The sequence below is a fragment of the Mustela erminea genome, chromosome 1, assembly GCF_009829155.1.
Source record: "Mustela erminea isolate mMusErm1 chromosome 1, mMusErm1.Pri, whole genome shotgun sequence".
NCBI lineage: Eukaryota > Metazoa > Chordata > Mammalia > Carnivora > Mustelidae > Mustela > Mustela erminea.
In genome coordinates, this window is record NC_045614.1 from 122,735,319 (window position 1) to 122,756,873 (window position 21,555).

Sequence of the window (21,555 nt, forward strand, 5' to 3'; positions counted from 1 at the left end):
CTTGTCAAGCTTGGCTATAAAGGTTCTTCTCATTTAGTTGGTATTTTTCATTTTTTTTTAAATCCTTTTCTCTCAGTGTTAAGACACTCTTACTGTTTCCAGCAAATGGGAAGCTTTTTACATAGTAGGACAAAAGTATATACAGCAGAGATAGTTGAGAACCATAAGCAGTCCTGCTGGTTCTTCCCCACAGGAGATAATGTGCAGTAATGCAGATTTTGCTTGACTCTCTGCAGGATCTCACAAAATTTGCAAATCCCTCCCAGCAGACCCAGCAACAAAACTATGTTTTCCTATCTCCTCTATACAATGGTTTGTTTTATGTAGCATTCTTTTAAAGGTGATTCACTGCGTGCAAGTTATCAGAGGCTGAGCAATTACTTTTACTTTTAAACTCTGCGTGTTCCCATGCCTAATTAAAGCCCAGAGATATATAGACTTTTCCCAAGTATCTTTGTAATGATATGAGAGAACACTGACAATGAAGCAAATAGGATTACTGAATTGCCATTTTTTTAAAACTACACAGTACTAGCACCTCTAACATTATAAACCAATCAATCAGTTAAAAAGAAAACAAACAAACCCTTAATTTTCTAAGACCCTTCCTTATTATAACTCTAAAATATTAACTGGCTTATTTTAGCTAATTTCATTTCATGTTAACACTGGTTCTAAACAGGCCTTTTGCTTTTCCTTTCACTTCAAAAATATGTAGGGAAATGGGGACACCTGGGTGGCTCAGTCGTTAAGGGTCTGCCTTCCACTAAGGTCATGATCTCAGGGTCCTGGGATAGAGCCCCACATTGGGCTCTCTGCTGGGTGGGAAGCCTGCTTCTCCCTCTCCCACTCCTCCTGCTTGTGTTCTCTCTCTCGCTGTCTCTCTCTGTCAAATAAATAAATAAAATCTTCACACAGACACACACACACACACACACACACACTCTGTGGATTGGGGTGCCTGGGTGGCTCAGACAGTTAAGTGCCCAACTCTTTATTTCACCTTGGGTCATGATTTCATGGTCGTGAGACTGAGCCCCACATCAGGCTTCCCGCTGGGCATGTAGCCTGCTTAAGATTCTCTCTCTCCTTCTCCTTCTGCCCCACCCCCCCCAAAACAAACAAACAAACAAAAAAAGCAGCAAAGAAATTTTACTTCTGATTTCAATAGATTTGTGGAAAAAAATGGTTATATATTCTGATTTTCTTTCCATTTAGAAAGATAGTGGCTGCATCATTTTATCTAATTATTCATTAAAGCTGTCTTTATGCTGAGTTCAGAAGGATTTTGCAACATACAAGGACAAATGCTCTAATAATAACCTATCCTTTATGGAAATAAGGAATAAAATTCAAGAAGAAATATTTAAGAAGAAAATACCAGGGTTCTTTGTGTGCAAACTAATATTTTTCTCATGCCTTCGAAGTAGAACAATGGTATTAAATAGAGTATTAAAAATCAGAGCTATTTTTGCAATAAAAACCTCAGAAGGAAGAAATCATATCTCATCCTATGATACATTCCTAAAATAATCTAAGTGAAATGCAATCATAAAACATACAATTCATTATTGCCATCTCAACTAAAATGATAAAGTGAAATGCAATCATAAAACATATAATTTATTATTACCACTTTAAATTATTCTTTCAATGAGATGTGAAATTCATAGTATATAATGCCGGATGAGCTATTTATTCTTTAAAATAATCTAAACATAAATATAAGAATAATAAACTCACACATATACACATACACACACACACACATAAACACACATACAGAGTGCTGTGTTAAATAAAAATGCAGACCTTGGCTTTTATTACATTTTGTGACTATTTTCAGAAATAATGTCAACATTTAATTAAATTTAACTTCACAAGCTTATTTTGAAAATAAATTTGAATCAAGTTAAAGAAAAGGAATGTTGACAAAATTTCCCCAGAAACATACATTATTTTGACTAGAAATGTACTTTTGCATAGAGTGGTAGTATTTTTTTCCAATATGAATAAAAAGATCTTAAACCACGGAAAAATCCACATAGCCTTACCAAGGAATCTAAAGACCAAGGATTTTGTTGAAAAATCTCATCCATAACACATCTTTTCCTACAAAATGACAAATTTTATTGAAAAGAATATAATTATTAAATTCAGATATGCCCCTTACAGCCAATAGAATGTTTATAATACAGTACTGACAAACTGTTGCTGCACTCCCCAGATCAATAAAAAGTAAATTATACATAAAAAAATCAATAGTTAATTCATGCAACCATCAGTATTAATATTGGTATAAAATACTTCATTTTATATACAACTAAGGTAAACACTTTATACTAGAAAAAAATTAAAACTGTACAGTAAATAAGTAATACTTCATTCCTTATATTCTATTTAACATCTTTGTATATATTCTCTCCAAGTATACTTATAGCTCTCAAACTGCATAAGGACCACCAGTTGAGGTTCATGATAACTTTAAGAACGGAGCCATATACACTTTACCTATGTACAATCTTAATACTTCAATCACAGCTTAACTGAAGTTGCCATACCAATAGCAGAAAACATGGAGTTCTTCAGATTACAAAGAACAGGGAGGAAAAAGCCCAGGAATTAGCTAGCATGTAACTGCGGGAATGAAAGGAGGAAAGGAAAATCTAATCCCAAGAAGAGTTTTATCAATTAAGTTACTCAATTGAAGAGGAAAGCCTCAAAAAAAACCAAACTTGCATTAATTTAAGGATTTAATATTTACTCAAAGAATGTAACTGTCCAACAACAGAGAAAGATTTATTGTGTCCAAGCCAGATAATGCATCATGTAGTAATCAATAATTATGTTTACAATGTTTAAAATAGTATCTAAAATGCTCTCTTTATAATATATATATTTCATATATTCTATATATATTGTAATATACTCTCCATATATAATATATATTATGTTGAAAAAGCAGGATGTTAAAATATTTGGTATGATCTCAAAAATGTAAAGAAAAAAATAAAAGAGAAAAAAAAATCAGAAGAAAAAAATGCCGAGATTTTAAGAGCGTATCTGGGTAGTTACCAATAGGTGATTTTTTTTTCCTTTCTTTATATATTTCCAGGCTTTCTGAATGTTCTGCAATGATTCCGTATTATTTTGATCATCAGAAAAAAATTTATAAACATAAAATGTTTTTCAAAGAAAATAAACTCTGAAAGTCAATTTGAAATTAATATAATAAATCAGAGTAACACTCTGTTTTTATTTTATTTTATTTTTTTAAAGATTTTATTTATTTGACAGACAAATCACAAGGAGGCAGAGAGGCATACAGAGAGAGAGAGAGAGGGGAAAGCAGGCTCCCGGCTGAGCAGAGAGCCCCACGTGGGCCGTGACCTCAGGACCCTGAGATCATGACCGGAGCTGAAGGCAGAGGCATTAACCCACTGAGCCACCCAGGCGCCCCGACACTCTGTTTTTAAATAGTTTTACAGCTAACTCTTGAACATGAGGAAGTTAAGTGTACTGACCCTCACATAGTCAAAAATCTCAAAAATCTACATATAACTTTTGGTTCCCCAAAAACTTAACTACTAATAAGAAGCTTATACAATGAACAGTTGATTAACACACAGTTTGTATATTATACGTATTATATACTGTATTCTTACAATAAAGATAGCTAAAGAAAATGACATTAAGAAAATTGTTAAAATACATTTACCACACTATACTAAAAGAAAAAAATATATATGCATAAGTGGACCCAGGCAGTTCAAACCCATATTATTAGGGTCGACTGCACTTTGCTTTCAGAAAATTACACAATAAGTAAACAAGGCTTTTTTTTTTTTTTAAGATTTTATTTATTTATTTGAGAGACAGACAGTGAGAGAGAGCGTGAGGGAGGAGAAGGTCAGAGGGAGAAGCAGACTCCCTATGAGCTGGGAGCCCGATGCGGGACTCGATCCGGGGACTCCAGGATTATGACCTGAGCTGAAGGCAGTCGTCCAACCAACTGAACCACCCAGGCGCCCCATAAGTAAACAAGTCTTAAATACATGATTTATCCTTCTATTCAAACTTTAAACAGGAATAAAAGTTAAATGTTTTCATTTTTCTCACCCATGTTTTTATACATGAACATAAAAGCTAACCAAATATAAAATTGATCTTTGGGGGCGGCTGGGTGGCTCAATGGGTTAAAGCCTCTGCCTTCAGCTAGGGTCCTGATCCCAGGGTCCTGGGATCGAGCCTCACATCGGGCTCCCTGCTCAGCGGGGAGCCTGCTTCCCCCTCTCTGCCTGCCTCTCTGCCTACTTGTGATTTCTGACTATCAAATAAATAAATGAAATCTTTGGAAAAAAAAATTGATCTTTGAATTCCTCTTCCTGATCCAAGAGGAAAACACATTTAGAGCTTATATGATATGAAGAAGAAAAAAATCAGAAACAATTCTTAGTATGCTTCATTTCATATGTTGATTCCAGATGACATGACTTTCAGTGCACCCTAGTATATCACCCTTTTGTTGTGGATTGTTTATAGGTAATATCGGTAGAGGAGAAGGAGGATCATTTTCGTGGTGTTTTTTTGCGTTTTCATTTTGCTTTAGCAGCATGCACTTATGTCCTATAAAGTCAGAGCTCTGCAAAGCAGTTTGCATTTTTAATCTTAGTAATGTTGCCAGTGTTCCATTAACATGCTAAGGCAACTTTCCAAAAAATAATTTTTTCACATCACTTCATAATTACAGAGCACGTACAATATAACATGCAGGTGGGTTTTGAAAACATGGACAAAAGGCAAGACTGCTGTCACTAGGAACCCTAATACTACTTTGTAAAACTTCTGTTGAATCCCACTTCAAAGACTATCTAAGTGAAGAAACTATCTTTGAAGCTAGTGGTGGTACACTTTATTTGAAGATCCTAAAGTGCTTTAAAAATCAGCATTTCTAGTTCCCATTTTGATGGTGAAACACTCAGTAATTCTATAATTAGGTTAAGATTATGGAATGAATCCAACACAGACACCAAGAATTCCAAATAAGCATGCTTTCAATTCACTGTCCCCTACATGTTCTTCATATACAAACCTCATTTAACACTGACATTGAGAGCCAACTAAATAACCTTCATTTTCAATTTCCCCACCACCCCACTAACCTCAAATTTGACATACTGTTCATTTTAAAGATTTATTTATTTATTGGAAAGAGAGAGAGAGTGCATGAGCCAGAGAAGGGAAGGGCGGGTAGAGGGAAAAGAGGAGAGAGAATCCCAAGCAGACAATCCTCTGAGCGTTGAGCCCAACTCAGGGCTCAATTCCACAACTCAGAGATCAAAACCGGAACTGAAACCAAAAGTCGGACCCTTGACCCACCAAGCCACCCAGGCACCCTGGTCATCCATTTTAAAATGTGCTGGTCTCTCAGCTTCTTTCTCACCATAAGTATCCAGTCCCTCATATCATCCAGTTTCTACCCAGACCTCTTCTCCCCAAACAGCACTGCAGATTCTGGATGAGTGTCTCCCACACATTTTGGGCTACATGGACTCAAAGTTTTTAAAAAAACAAAACCAAAAAAAAACAAAAAAATAGAGCATTAGTATAGTTATCAACTTTTTATTTTGTCATCACTACATAATTCTCATTTTCTCATTTTGTCAAAGAATAGTGGGAATTCCCTAAAAAACTTGGGAACCATTCCTCTGGACCACCCCCCTTCCTTCCAAACCCTGCTCTACTCTATTGACCATTCCCTGAGGTTTCTCTCTGCCCTGAAAGAGTGCTGGATTGCTACTCTGATCTTTAGAGCCCCAAAAAACATTAGAGACACTTGAAAAAATATATTCCTAAATTAGGAAGGAATCCTGAGTGCCTGAGTAGCTCCAGAAGAATAATGCAGAATACTGACAGTACATTTGAGCCCACCTGCCATCTTAGTGAAAAGAACGGGAAGACCATTACTTAAAAAAAAGCCTTTTCTTTAATATCAATACATGGATAGCAGCAGAGACCTGTATTATGGGCCAGAACACCAAATTCTAATCCCAACTTTGTCTCATTTGAGTAAAACCTTTGTGAGTCTGAGCAGGTCATTTAAAGTGTCTTTATAAAATGAAAAGGGATAAACTAGATGATCACTTAAGGTAAATTATACTTTAAGAATATAATGTTCTCTAGAGAATAAAATATAAAAATACTGATTTTTATATTCCAACATTTGTATTTATAAGTTTTATATAATTAAAACCTTCAAAGAAGAATATAATGTGGCTTTAATGAAGGACACATAAAATAAGGCTGTTATATCAAACAGCTGATGTTCTAAAATATAATACATTTTTCAAGTTACCAACCTCATTTTTCACACTCACATGTTCAATATCAACAGAAGAAACAAAGAGCAATCTGAAAACTGAGTAAGCACCATAAACTTTTGAAAAAGCAAATCCTAAAAATGTTATAAGGTACTACTATTGAATAATATCAGCATCAAATAAATCATCTCTCCAATCTATGTCATAAAATCAGTGTTTTAGATAAAACCATAGTTTTTTGAATTTTTAAAAAATAGCAAAACAAAACACTATTTTACCTTTCAGTAATTATTTTCTTACTCTTCTAATTACAACACAAGCTCTGTGAAGGGCAAATCAGAATATTCTTTTGTTTTTCTCAGTCAAGAATAACTCTTAGTGTTTACTGAAGTTAACTGAGCTGAACCAAATCCTAGGCCCAAATGGTCTGCACGTATCTATTATCACTATAAAAACCCCAGATTTCAGAGCCCCTGGGTGGCTCAGTTTTTAAGTGTCTGCCTTGGGCTCTACCCCTGCTCCACAGGAGGCTGCTTCTCTCTCTCCTACTCCCCTTGTTTGTGTTACCTCTCTCACTGTGTCTGTGTCAAATAAACAAAATCTTTTAAAAAAGAAAAAAAAAACATTTCTTAGATCTGTCCACAAACTATATTTCAGGCCATAATCCCAATATTCATTTAGGGGAAAACACAGCCAAACTGATTTAGTCTTTCTGTACCTCTACTTTTCCCCATGCCTCCTTACTGTGTAATGTAACTTGGGGACAGTAAATATCCCCAAAGATGAACATGGGCCCAGTAGGTGGCATTCCTGAGGCCCACTTATAATTTCAACTCCAATTCTATTACTGACCCTCATGCATTCCATTCTGTTAGCTCTACCTTAAACATCTTTTATACTCTCAAGCTTCCTGATTCTTGCTCACAAAGTTATTCTTACCTACTTATTTCAAGTACCTCTGAGAACTACTTAGAAACAGACTTCCCCTGTACGACCCTAGGATTCATTATCTTTGTCGTTCTGCTCCACTTTCCCACCCACCCATCTATTCCACACCACCACCACCCTGCCAACACACATGGTGTGCTATCCTCCTTCATAAGCTTGCAAATGGGCAAAACCTGGCACTACTGGATATTCTCAGACACTTTTGTACAAGCTGTTTCTATGTATAAATTTATGTTCTCCTATTTTCTATCTATAATTTCCCTACCTATAAATCTATCTCCTTCTTTCAGTACACCAAATTTGCTTAAGCAGCAAAAAGCAGTGGAATGACATAATAAAGTTATATTTTCACCCACCAACCCTATCAGCCTATTAGCCTAGATATATTCTGTGTGGCTGACAAGGTTAAGTATAGAGTACACTTATGAGATTATAATCTACTTGTGGAAGAACATCTTCATGTAGGGAGTGGGGGTGGAATTTAGGAGTAGTTCTGGTTTGGCCTGCTATGTGTGTTATAGCACATTACAGAGCACTTAGCTTTTGTCATGAAGATAAAGTCATTTAAAAAGTTTAGCAAGCATGCTCTAGGAATATAATGATAAACAAATAAGGAGGCAAAGGTGAAAAGACACTGTGTCAGCCCATGGTGGCAAATAGAACATGATGATAAGAGGAAGATACATGAAAATTGTGCCAATAAAGCCAGCCATATATACAAGAGAACACAGGACCACAGTGGAGGGAATGTGACCAGCTCTGGGGATGGGGCTGTAGCCATTTACAAAAAGATACTTTAACTGGCTACTGCTGGATATGTAATCTATCTATCTTTTACAGAAAGGAGAAAAGCATTCCTGGTAGAGTATCCACAAAAAACACAAGTGGGCACGAAAGAGTGCCAACACATCCCCCAAGTATATTGGACACACTTCTCCCTTCACCATCTTCAGGCCAGAGTGCCCTGTTCTCCATACACACATGTAGTAAGCATGGGGTGGGATGGAGGAATTATAATCAAAAACTATGTTTCGGATAAGGGACAGGGAATAAAGGTGGAATCTATAATGGAGGCCAGATTACAATGGGTCTTATTCAGTGGGCTAAGTTTAGTTTCACCCAAAGGCAGTGAGATGTCAGAGACTTTTAAGCAGAGAAGTGGCAGTAAAAGATATCAGACAACTGTTGGTAGATGGTGACTTATAAAATCTCCCCAGTCTTTCATCCACAAGGAAACCCCCTCACTAAACTCAACAAAGACTTTCCTTAGGGAAAGGAAAGCCCCTTCTTTGGGGCTTGGCAAAGAACACAGAAAATGTTTTCACCTACCCTATATCTGATCTCACCAGATGCCCTTCCCCAAAACTGTTGGAGAATGAGAAAATGGAGAAAAGGGAAGGAAGAAAAAAAAAAGAGAAATAACATTTATTAAGTACTAGGCACCAGGCAATGTACTAGGTGCTTCACATACGTTATTATCAGATCTAACTTCAAAACAACCTTCTGAGTAGATAAAATAATTCCCATTTTAAAGAAGCAAATCAAGTTGTCAGGTATCACAAAGTAGCAGAACACTGAGGTGGAAAATGGATTTAAACCCAGACTTGACTAACTCTGAAGATATTCATGTATGTAAGGATAAAGTAGTTTCCCCACATACCATCTTAATTTATTCTTACAATAATCTTTGTACAGTAGACTACTATTAGTATCATAATACTAAATAAAGAAATTAAGAAATTAAAATTCCAGAAGTTGGTTATTCATATCATAAATGAGTCAAGGAGAAAATGACATAAGGAGAAATAAACAAAGAATTTAGATAAATAAAGAATTTATTCAACCTGGACCTAATATGTAAATAAAGAAATTAAAATCTGAAAATTGGTCATTCATATCATAAATGAGTCAAGGAGGAAATGACATAAGGCAGGTGCCCTAGAAGGGTGCAGTAACTGCAAAAAAAGTAGCTACTGAAATATAGATACCAAATCGACAAAGCCCTTCCTTAATCCTTCCACTAGCCTTAGCATAGCACTGCATTAATAAACAATGTTTTATTGGTTTCAATGTTTTGGGTTTTGCTTTTGCTTTTTTTTTTTTTTTTTTAAGATATATTAGAGCACGTGGGCACACATAAGCAGGGGGAAGGGCAGAGGGAGAGAATCGCAAGCAGGCTCCCCCCTGAGCCCAGAGCCAGACCTGAACTGAAATCAAGAGTCCCATGCTTAACCATCTGAGCTTCTCAGGCACCCTGCTGTTCCTGTTTTAATATCAAAGTGAAGGAATAGTGATGCAGACAAAATATGTTGTAAAAAAAAAATGGGTGATTTCTTTCCCACCACCCCCAAAAATATGTAAACCAAAAAGACATGAGAAACAGCAATTCCTTAATCAGAAATGGAAACTAGTAAAATGGCAGTCCTTCTTTATCAAACATTAATTTATAGGTTTTATAACTACTTTGTCCTGAACACATTGTGATTTTTTTTATCATAAAAATGCTTAGAGGAGTTCAAATTGGATAAATACTAAGAAAATGTCTACATTATAATACAAACACATTAAGCTTCTATTATGTAGTTTTCTGCTTGCTTCACAAAATTAGATTTTTATATTTGATACTGAACAAATAAGAGAATAGCTGTTTTTTTATAGATATATACCAGGCAGCAATGAAGTAAAGAGCAACTTCAAGAGAAGAACTGGTAATTATGAGTCACTTGAATCTCACCAATGTCACTTTCTATAATATTGACAATAAAGTACGCCCTCAGTACTAGCAGAATCCACACCAACATTCCCAAATTAGGGTTGATACAGAAGTTAGAGACAGATGGCAACATACCATGTCATCCTTGGTAAATGCAGAAACAAAGCCACCTTTTCTTTCTATACATACACAGTATCAGTTTTTACTAACTTAAAAAAAGTGTTCAGCATTTAATAACTATTAAAATGTGTTTTTTTCATTCTGAGTGAAATTAAAGATTTGGGGGGAAATTACATCATTTCAACTGGTGGAAAAGAAGAAAATACATTTGACAAGATGAACATGCTCACTTTCTTGTCCTTTCTATGCCCCCAACTCAAAATTAATAAAGCAAGTGGGGGGAAAAAAAAGGTTTTAACCTTGGAAAATGGATAAGGAACATAATGAAGATGACAGTAACCTGGACCTAATATGTAAATATCACTGCAATAACAAAATTATGATATACATTCAGATAACAAGGCAAAAACTGAGAAAAGAGATAGGAATTCTTTGCCTTATTCTGATAACCTAAAAAGAATGGTTTATGATAATACAAAATTTCAACAGTACCACCAAAACTCCAAAAAAACTTTAATTTAGTGCATTATAGCTGAAAACCAGACAGAAGATAGCTATTTTAAATATTTAAAATAATATATTTTCAAAAAAATAAAGCTAAAAATATCTTTAAAGCTATTAAAATAATATATATGACAACTGTACTTTAACAATAGATTTACACTATTCATATGACAATATGTGACACTAAAATCCCAGATCATGATTTTCTGGAAATACTTCTAAGAAAATCTATCAAGAAGAATTTCTGTGGCCCTAGTAATAGAATAATTATCCTAATAGAATGTGGTTAAACAAAGTAAGTAAGCGACTTCATGTAGTTGTTGTAGACATTCGTACCTATAAAAAATCAAATGGGGCAGAATGTCATTTAAGAGTGCTTTTTGATAATGGTAAAAAGTTATTTTCCTCCAACTCTGGTTCCACAGGAAAAGAGAAGGCTGGTTGGGTACTTAAGACTTTCAACAAGGACCCCTCTTTTGATGTGTTTCCTCCTTTTCTGTTTTAAGTTACACCTGGTCAATTCCAGAACACAAAAAAGGATTAGTCATAGAGACAGAAAGAGATCATAGTCCCTATCTTCAGGCATATGAATGTCTAATGTCTAGCCTTCCAAAACACAAGTTTTGGAAAACAAACTTTAGATTAAGCCTTCAAAATCTTTCATAAATAACTCTATCTCTATCTTTATTTATGACTATTTTAACTATTTAAAGCTCTCCTGAAGTATCTTTTTCTTACATGGCCCCGAAGTCAAAATAACCTACCATGTACATTAAAATACCTCAAAAATTATAAAAAAGAATGTGAATAACTCTTTAAGTTAAATATCTCTGAGTCTTTTAGTATCTCTTTTGCAGGGTGCTCTAAGGGTGATCTTGTGGTAATGGAATACTTCTACACCTTGACTGTGGTGATAAACTGCATAAATCTACACTTGAGATAAAATGATAAAATTTTACACATGTGTTATACCAAAGCCTCTTTCCTAGTTTTAATACTGTACTATAGGGAAACCATAAAGAGAACACAGGACCTTTCTGTTCTATTTGTCCATGTTCCTATATATCTACAGTTCAAAATAAAAAGTAAAAAAAAAGGGAGGGAAACCTATCAGAAATCATAAAATCATGCCAGGAGCGTGGGGAAAAAATAGAAGAGTAAGAAAGAACATTATTTCCACAAATCTAAGATATCAGTGTGGGCAAATACCAGGAAAGCAAGTAAACCAAAGCAGTCAGACAATGGCAAATAATCTGAATGTTTGATAGTATATAATAAGCTTAATGGGACTAAACAAGATGTGAACATGACAACCAAACTATCTATCTGTATGTCAACCTATATCCTTTACTGAGATCTGAAAATGTATTTGAGAGACTTATATAAACAAGAAATTATTTTAATGTCTGAATTTTTTTAAAAAATCACGTATTTTACACTGATGTCATAGTCACATTCATTTGTTTTTAAACATTTAATTTACCAGTTAATTTACTTAACCACTGTGAAAATTAATAAAGGGTCACTCATTTAAAATGGAGTCAGGGAGCCCCAAAGGGAGAGCGCTCATGCACAAACTTGCCATCAAAGCTCACCTTACATTCCTGGGCAGAAAGTAGTTCACTTTACAACCCCAGCAAGAAGAAGTAAGATTTCCTCTTTGTCCAGCAACAGCCTAGCCGATGACAAATTGCCACAACTCAGCCAATGAGAAACCATCACTATCCTGAACTCTTCCTCCAAAAGATTTTTGTTCAAAGCAGCCCCTCCCAACTCCCTCCATTTTCTCTATAAAATAACAGTTACTCTACCTATGTCCTCCAGACCTGCCTATCGTTTGCCATTGCTTATGTGTCCCAATTTGTAATTCCTCTGCTATTCCCAAATAAATTCATTTTGCTGGTAAAATAAGTGGCCATTTTATTTTATTTTATTTTTTATTAACATATAATGTATTATTTTCCCCAGGGGTACCGGTCTGTGAATCATCAGGCTTACACATTTCATAGCACTCACCATAGCACTTACCCTCCCCAATGTCTATAACCCAGCCACCCTATCCCTAACCCTCCTACCCCCCAGCAACCCTAAGTTTGTTTCATGAGATTAAGAGTCTCTTACGGTTTGTCTCCCTCCCAATCCCATCTGGTTTCACTTTTCCCCCCCTACCTTCAAGACCCCCTGTCCTACTTCTCAAATTCCTCATATCAGAGAGATTATATGATAATTGTCTTTCTCTGATTGACTTATTTTGCTTAGCATGATACCCTCTAGCTCCATCCATGTTATTGCAAATGATGGCCATTTTATTTTTAAAATTAACACTTTTTCCCCCAAAAAACCTTTTTTAGTAAATCTAACATTCATAGAAGATGACCATATTTATCTATGGCTTGAAACCCTCCAACACAACTCAGAGCATAACTGGAGAATCATCATTTTACTTTTCAGTTACAAGGTGGTGATTTACAAATCATTTTGTCTGGCCAATACCGGAACAGCCATTAGACCTTTGTTGACTAAGTTATCTTCAGGAAAATTTTTAGAAGAGGAATAACTGCTAGGGATCTATCATTTCAGCTATGACTTCCTAAAAACAGGCTTACCCTTGGAACTATGTACCCCTGTAAACAGAGCTTCCCCAAGAAAACGTCATTCACACACTCTCATTTTAACAAGAGACAGTAAAGCCTTGAGGCATTTTTCACAAACATACATACATAAGGCTTCCTGCATAATTAGCTTAAAAATACCTAGATCTTATTTTTAAAGTTTTCTGGGAATGTAGCAAAATTAAATCTAGGAAAAGAGTCCAAGACTGTGAGGCTCCTTTAGTCATACCCAATCAGATTCACATCACTTGAGAAGGCTGGATAAAGGAAGCGTTTATCACTTAAATGTAATTAAAAATCTCAAACTTATTTCTACAACCAGCATTTCAAAAAAAAAGAAAAGTATTACAGTGCACCAGAAGGTTTGAACACACTCTAAGAGTTCTGAAGCCTAGTAGAAAATACGTTTCAGGTTTGGTTTAAAAAAAACCTGAATGGTCCCCTCTGGGAACTAAGATGTAAGTGCTTCTTAAAACTAGGAGATGCCCAAAAAATTGTCAAATCATTGACTAATGTGTTAAATTGACAATTAAAACAAAACAAAGTAAGAAAAAAAAACCAATTACTTGGAGAGTATGATTTGTTTAAAAGTGTTTCTACTTTGTTTGTTTTCTCATTTCTAAGTGTAAAAAGATAAACAAATTCAAAGTACATTTAAGAATGGACTATGTGGGGGACACCTGGGTGGCTCAGTGGGTTAAGCCTCTGCCTTCAGCTCAGGTCATGATCCCAGGGTCCTGGGATCAAGCCCCACATCAGGCTCTCTGCTCAGCAGGGAGCCTGCTTCTCCCTCTCTTTCTGCCTGCCTCTGCCTATTTCTGCCTACTTGTGATTTCTCTGTCAAATAAATAAATAAATATCTTTTTTAAAAAAAGGAATGCATTATTTGAGGTTATTTTATCACCAATGATAATTGGACTCAATGCACAAGAACAAGACTCATGCAGAGTTATAAATTTACCAATAAATGAGGCTGGAGCAATATAATAAATAAAGTCCTAAAAATGAAGAAGTTAATGAATACTTATATGCCAAGGTTGTAAAAAAGCAAAATGCCACTTCTAATACAGAAAATATTCATAGGTGGTATTACATGCAATGAAAAAAGTCAAAAGTATAGAATTTTCATTATCTGTTTTTAAAGGATTCATCCTCTTCTAAAGTTTTTCATGACTAAACATCTAAAAATATCTGTAATACATCCTAAACAAACCATATTTTGGTAATTAATATTGACAGCATCAATTCCCATTATGATTAAAACTTTTTTTAAACATTGAAACCACACTTACAGACAAGTAGGGAAAATCACGCTGAGCTCAAAATACTAGGTTTCTATGCAAGACAAATCACCTTTCTTATCTGAACTGCTCAGATCAAAATGTCAAAACAATTAAATTACAATTTTGTCTGACATCAATATCCTATGCAACAGTGCAAAACAGACAAGCCTGATTTCAAGCACACCATTTGCTTTTAAATGGCAAACAAACTGAGCAATGAATCAAATTTTGCAAAAGAAAACATGAGACAATATGCCAGATCATAGAGGTCAAAGGATTCATCAAGACACACTTTCTATGTAACCCTATGTTTTTGGCTCAGGGGGAAAAATTATCTATTCCTTCATACAAAAACAAAAATAGACAAACATAAGGACAGATATTTAACTGCCTACACACCAAATATGACTATAAATCACATATTTTTAAAAATCATATTGATTTTATAGCTATATGTAACTGCTTATATTTATGTGTATACATATCTATATATGTTTGTGTGTGTGTGTAGTAAAGAAAAAAGAGAACTAAAATTTTTACCTTAACAAACCTCATTCTTCCATGTTGCTATCATATTTCTTTGAATGTACCATGTAAAAAGTTATATAATCATATTTTTGAGCTGTAAGAGGCACTAAAATGATCCTGAGCTACCTCTTCACTTCTCAGTTAAAAAAAACAAAACAAAACAAAACAAAAAACTGAAGGTGAAAGAAGACACAGGCACAAAAGCTATCCAGGAACAGAACTGGGACTAGAATTCTTGGCCCTTAACTTCTAATTTTTTGCACCAAACAATCATGTCATATACTAAAGGTATAAACTCCTAAAAACTGATATTATCAGGAGAAACAATAATAGATTCCTATTGTTATATTTTATATTTACTTAATTTTTAAAGTATTCTTTCAAAGATAAGGCCTCATGAGAAAATGATGACAAACTAGAATTTTCTATCAAGGCATATTTAAGATTTCATACCTCTTCAACTGTAATACACATTAAGGATTAATCAGAATCTTACAGACTTTATACATATAAAGCATAGGACTTTAACTGCAAAGCACTGATTTATGAATTACTGTACTCGGATTGGCTAAAATTCTTTTCATATATATTTTTCCTATGTATCTAAAAAGAATGTAGCATTATAGTTAAGGATATAGATGCTGTAATATTACTACCTGGTGCACTACTTATTACTATATAGCCATGAGCAAGTTACTTACCCATTTGTGGCTTTCATTTTTGAAATATTACCTGATAGGGTTTTGGTGAAAATTAAATGTTAGTACATACAAACCAAAACAACAATGCTAGCTCTTAGTAAATGCTCAAAAAATATTAGCTATTATTGCTAATTTGGGTTTGGCAAACATTTTGTAGAAGACCAGAGAATAAATATTTGAGCCTTCTCCAGCCATAGCATCTCTGTCTCAATGACTCAATGCTATGGTCTATGACAAATGCAGACACAGATAATAAACTAATAGATGTAGTTCTGATCCAGAAAACCTGATTTACAGAAACAGGTGGCAAGCTGGGTTTGGCCTGAGGGCTATAGTTTGCAGCCCCTTGATAAAGAATAACACCATACTCTACCAAGAAAATGAACAGATCAAACAAGTAACAGAAATTGGCCCAGCAGGTACAGAACTAGAACCAACTACCATGCAGTTCAACTATCTTTTTACCTATTCATTTAGGAAAGGCTCTATAAAGTCTTCATATTCTGACCTACAAACAGAAACAATCTCTGCATTTTCTACTCTCCCACAACATACAAGATCAACAGAGAACTGAGAGATTTTACAGGATGATGAATACACTGGGATTCATTATACTATTCTATTTTGGAGTTGTCTGATAATTTCCATAATATTTTTTTAAACATCTCAAGGTATTTATCAATTTTCTCAGAATAATTGTGTAACATTCTTTTGGTTTTGTTCTCTACTAGATATGGTAATTTGAAGGCAGGGCTTATGTCATTTGCATCTTGGTATCACCATCTACTGCCAAGACCTCAGACAGAACCCTGTTTTATAATTAGAATCAATAAACAAATGATCCCTAAATAAGTGACAGAAATTCATCTAGAACAAGTCCTATTTCCAACGTCAACAATTCTCTCCATCTTGTCAAACTGCTCGATATCCATTAGTAATGTTGTCAAAAGGCTCTTTCCCTATACCCAATTTGTTGCCAATCCAGTCTCATTATATCATTTTCAAAATCCAACCTGAAATCTATTTCTAGCTAACATCTAACATCTCTTTCCGGGTCTAATACAATCTATCCATAAGTAGATTTCACCACTCTCCATTAGATCACACTTGGCACTTAAAAATTAAGGCATCTGTTTGATATGAAGATAATATCCTTAGAACTTTACTGTAGTTATCTGACAGCATTAGAGAAATTCAATGTTTTTACCTTCTTCATAACAGCCTTTCCCAAATTTCATGATATGATTTTGCTTACCTTATTTCTTCCTTCACCTATAGCTCACTTTTATTCTATAATTTCAACTTTCTTTCCGAGACTCCTCCCAAAGAGAACCCAAGGCTGAAATTCCTCAACAAACACTTATTTCTTTGCTTCAGGAAATTTTCAGAATCTCTAAGTATATTCTCACCAAATATATTCACTAACCAAATGGGAAGAAAAGATATTTCCCACAAATGTCTAATGTATCACAACTGTCACTTATCACAATGAGAAAAGTGATCTAAAAAGAACATCCACACACATCCCCACCTGCATCTGTGTCCACAGTTTTCCTTCTCTCTTACCACTATCAATAAGCAGCCCACCCTAGTAATAGATAACCTCTCCTGTTGCATCCTCTCTAACATGAAAACAATCCCTTCTTCTTCTGCATCATTAACTTCCCAGGTCTAAGGGCTCTTTGTCATTAGCAAAACAGCATACCATTGTTTCACACATCTTTAAAACTCTCTATCATTTAGCCTTCCAACAAATCCTCCATTTCTCTATCTTTTCCATATAAATCTTCAAAGGACATACCCCATTACCCTCTTCAATTTTCTCTTCTATTTTTCAAACATTCCAAACAAGCTTTCATCACCCATCACTACATGGAAATTGCTATCAAGTCATCAATGCTTTCCTTTGCTGAGTCAATTCTCAATCTTCATCTTTAGAACAGTGGGTGAGTCTCCTACTTCTTCAAATGCTTCCTTCATTTGGTTTCCAGGACCCTACACTCTCCAACTCTTTTTATTACCAAGCATGCAGCTCATTTTTAGAATCCTTTGATTGTTCTTTCTCATCTCATAATGTAGGAGTGCCCCAAGGCTCAATCCTTGGTCTTCAGTTTTCTAACCCTACACATTTTTTTTAAAGAATTCACCCAATCTCTTCACTTTTTTTTTTTTAAGATTTTATTTATTTATTTGACAGAGAGATATCACAAGCAGATGGAGAGGCAGGCAGAGAGGGAGACAGAGGGAAGCAGGCTCCCTGCTGAGCAGAGAGCCCGACGCGGGACTCGATCCCAGGACCCCGAGATCATGACCTGAGCCGAAGGCAGCGGCTTAACCCACTGAGCCACCCAGGCGCCCCCAATCTCTTCACTTTTAAAATCAATTAGTTGTTGAAAAATCCCAAATGCGTATCATTAGTCTGGCTTTCAGACTGCCTGCTTGACATCCTCACTTGGATATTTAAAATGCATCTAACCCTTAACATGTTCAAATCCAAATTCTTAATACTTGCCATACTTTTCTCCTGCTATCTTCCCATCTCAGTATAAGTTCTCCCAAGTTTCTTTTGCTTTCATACTCCAGACACAATCTGTTAGCATATACTGCGGATTGTACCATCAAAATACATCCAGAATCTGAACTTTTCACCATCTCCACTGTTACCATCCTGGTCTAACCTAATATCATCTATCACATGGATTATTATAAAAGCCTATCTGGCACCCCTGCTTCTACCCTTGCCTTCTTCCTTCAATCTGTTCTTAACATAGCAGCCAGAGTAAGGGTGTTAAATAGTTGTCAGTTCTGATGAAAACACTCTAAAGGCTTCTATATCACTTCAAGAAAAATCTAGAGTCACTATAATAGCTTACTAGACCAGTAATACAATCTAGCCTCTACTTCATTTAAGACCACATATCCTACATCCCTCCTTCCTCCACACTACTCCATCCACAGTGGCTTCTTGGCTGTTATCTGAACACACCCATATGTGGGGTCTCTGCATTTTCTGTTCTGTGCACCTAGAAAACTCTTGGCCCAATTATCACACGGCTGACTCCTTCACCTGCTCTAAGTCTACTGAAACATCACCTTCTCTGGAGGCCTTTCCTTACAATCCTATTTTAAACCACTAAACACAAACACCACACACACCATTTCTCCATAGCACTTACTACATATTTTTCTATCTCTTATATATATATATACTGTCTCCCTCCACTAGCATGTATATTCCAAGAAGGCAGAGCTTTATTTCAGTGCCAAAAACAATGCTTGGCACACATCAAGCATTTGATAAGTTTGGTGACTAAACAAATAAATATTAAGGTCTCTGTGAATCTGTTAGTGCTTTTATAATTAATAAATTTATTACTTCATTCTTGTTGGTCCTAAAAGTTTATAATATTCTTTGTATGGTACGAGGAATACATTGGATCACTCTTGTGAACTGAAGTTACTTTCGTATTTCCCATAAGTCCTGAGATCAGAAATTACTGCCAATTATAGGGGAGAAAAAGCTCTGAGTAGTTTCAGGTGAAAGTACTGCTGAATGATATCCTCTTCCTATTAAGAATGGTTAGGAGAGTTTAAAGAAATGGGCAAATACTACTCAAACATCAAAGCCCAGTTTACAACCCAACCCTTTCCTTATACTTCTTCCCCCCATACACCTAGAGCACTTCGTACCACTAGTGCAGTACTCATTATGGTCCCTCCTCCTGGATACAGAGTCTCCGTAGGACTAGAACTGAATTTCGTTTCTCTAACCTGCACGGTTAGTCGCTATCCATGACTGGCATTCAAAGAACTGTTATTGGATTCTACTAAATGGAGTGAAAACCACAGGAACCCATGACATAGCTGCTTATGTTTGTCAAGATGTAGTCCATCAACAAGCAATACCATTTATCTAGGTTCCTAAGGTCAGTTTTTAACCGACCCAAGTCTTCTGTTCCGCAGAGCTAAATGAAGTAGTAGGACATACATGGACAGGTCCAGGACCTATTACTCTGCTCCGGATACACAAACACCCAAGCAACAGTAAGGAAAGGGACGACAGAAAAGTAAACGATGCTGTACGTGTACTTGTTATTCTAACAGCGAAGAACAAAAGAACACAGACACCAAAAGATGAGAGACCCAATAAAGGAGGGAAAGAGGGTGGGGGGGATGTAAAGAACGTGTTAAACAAAGGGGTCAGGGGGCTAGAGGTTGGCGCTACGGAAGAATGAGACGACAGGGCAAATGTGTACTACGGCAGACACTGAGAAGCCAGCGCAGACGCTAATCACAGGCTGCTCTTTCAACACTTCTCATAAACTTCCTTGAGAAAGCCATCCTGCGCGTCCTCTGTAGCGGCATTCCACACGCGGGGCGTCACTCTGGGCGAGCCATCCCCCAAACACCGGTCCGCAGCGCCGCTTGTCTTTACCTGCGTCCCGCTAGGGTGCCGCGTCCGGCAACCCAGCTGGCGTGCGTGCATGTGTGAACGTGTCATAAAAGGGCACTCGGGAGATCCTGGGCTCCGCTCTTAGGACAATCGGATTCGGGAGGTTGGCGGGGGGCTCGAGGAGAGGATGGGGGCTCCTTCGGCCCGCGAGTGCCGGAGTTGAGAGGGGGCAGCCGGAGCCAGGTGCCCCGCGCACCGCCCCCTCGAGGTTGCCCCCGCCCCGCCGCCGGAGCGCCCCTCCGCCCGGGTCCCGACGCTGGGTTGGCGTCCCGGGACCCACGCAGGGGTGCGGCCAGCGCCGCAGCCGCGCCAGTCTGGGCGAGAGGGAGGGCCGGACGGCTCGGCCCGGACCGCGCCGCCTCAGAGCGCCGAGCTCGTTTTGACAAAACTTTGAAAACAGAAGGACTCCGATTACCTGAGCGGCGCGGGCGCGGGCGCGGGCTCGTCTGCGGTACGGCTGCCGGGCGCGGGCCGGGTTTTCAGCAGCCGTAAAGCGGGAGGAGAGCGCGCGAGCCGCGGCGCGAGCCCTCGCCCCCGAGCTGCGGCCCCGGCGCCTCCGCCGCGAGCGTCAGCCGCTTGGCAAAGAGCGGGCTGGGCTGAGTCATAATAAAAGACACGTTTGCCGAGCGAAGTGGGATGAGGGGCCTCGAGGAGCCGTGTTAAATGGCAAGAGGCTCAAAAATAGGAAACGGATTTTTTTTAAGTGGCCCAAACTTAAAAACTTGTCTCATGGTGGGACAGATACGAGGTTTTTTTTGTTTTGGTTTGGTTTGGTTTGGTTTTTGTTTTGTTTTGTTTTTAATTTGCACATAGTTGACAAATACTCTCTGTGTCTAATAAAACTTTATAAAGATTTTTTTTTTTTTTCTATGCGTGCATTACCTCTGGAGCCAATGGCTGGGTATAATGCTCAGCTTCAGTTTCAGCCATCGGACCTCATGCCAGTTGCTTGGATCCCGTGCCTTTGTTTCTCATCTGTCGAACAGGATAATAAAGGTGTCTTTCTCCGGAGAAAATGCTGGGAGGGTACTTGGCATTGTGCCCGCACTAAACATTAATAATCACGATATTTTTTAAAAGTGGGGATAAATACAGACGAGCTTATAGATGAACAGCTTTACAAGGAAAATGTAAAAATAAAACAAGAACTTTAGCAAGTGGTGTAAATTAGACAAATGTTTCAATGGAGGAAAATACATTGGAGCCTCTAAAAAATAAAGCTAAGAGATGTCGCTGAGGTACAAAAACGGAAGAAAAAGAAGAAAAACTGGGCGCAGTGACCAAAAAATCTGAAGTTTCATGGCGGAAAGAAGGCAGAGTATGTTTACTTGCTGTTTAGAAAGTCATGACAAACTCCCTCTGCTGAGAGAGAT

The 21,555-nt window shown here is 36.9% G+C and overlaps 1 protein-coding gene across 1 annotated transcript in view; it reads right to left on the reverse strand.

Annotated features, from left to right (window-relative positions):
- Positions 1 to 20,750, reverse strand: part of NAALADL2 (N-acetylated alpha-linked acidic dipeptidase like 2) — a 1,358,868-nt gene extending 1,338,118 nt beyond the window's left edge. The window contains exon 1 of the mRNA XM_032340827.1: positions 20,598 to 20,750. The gene's annotated coding sequence lies outside the window, so the exon portion shown is untranslated. The remainder of the gene's footprint in view (positions 1 to 20,597) is intronic.
- Positions 20,751 to 21,555: the final 805 nt, after the last annotated feature.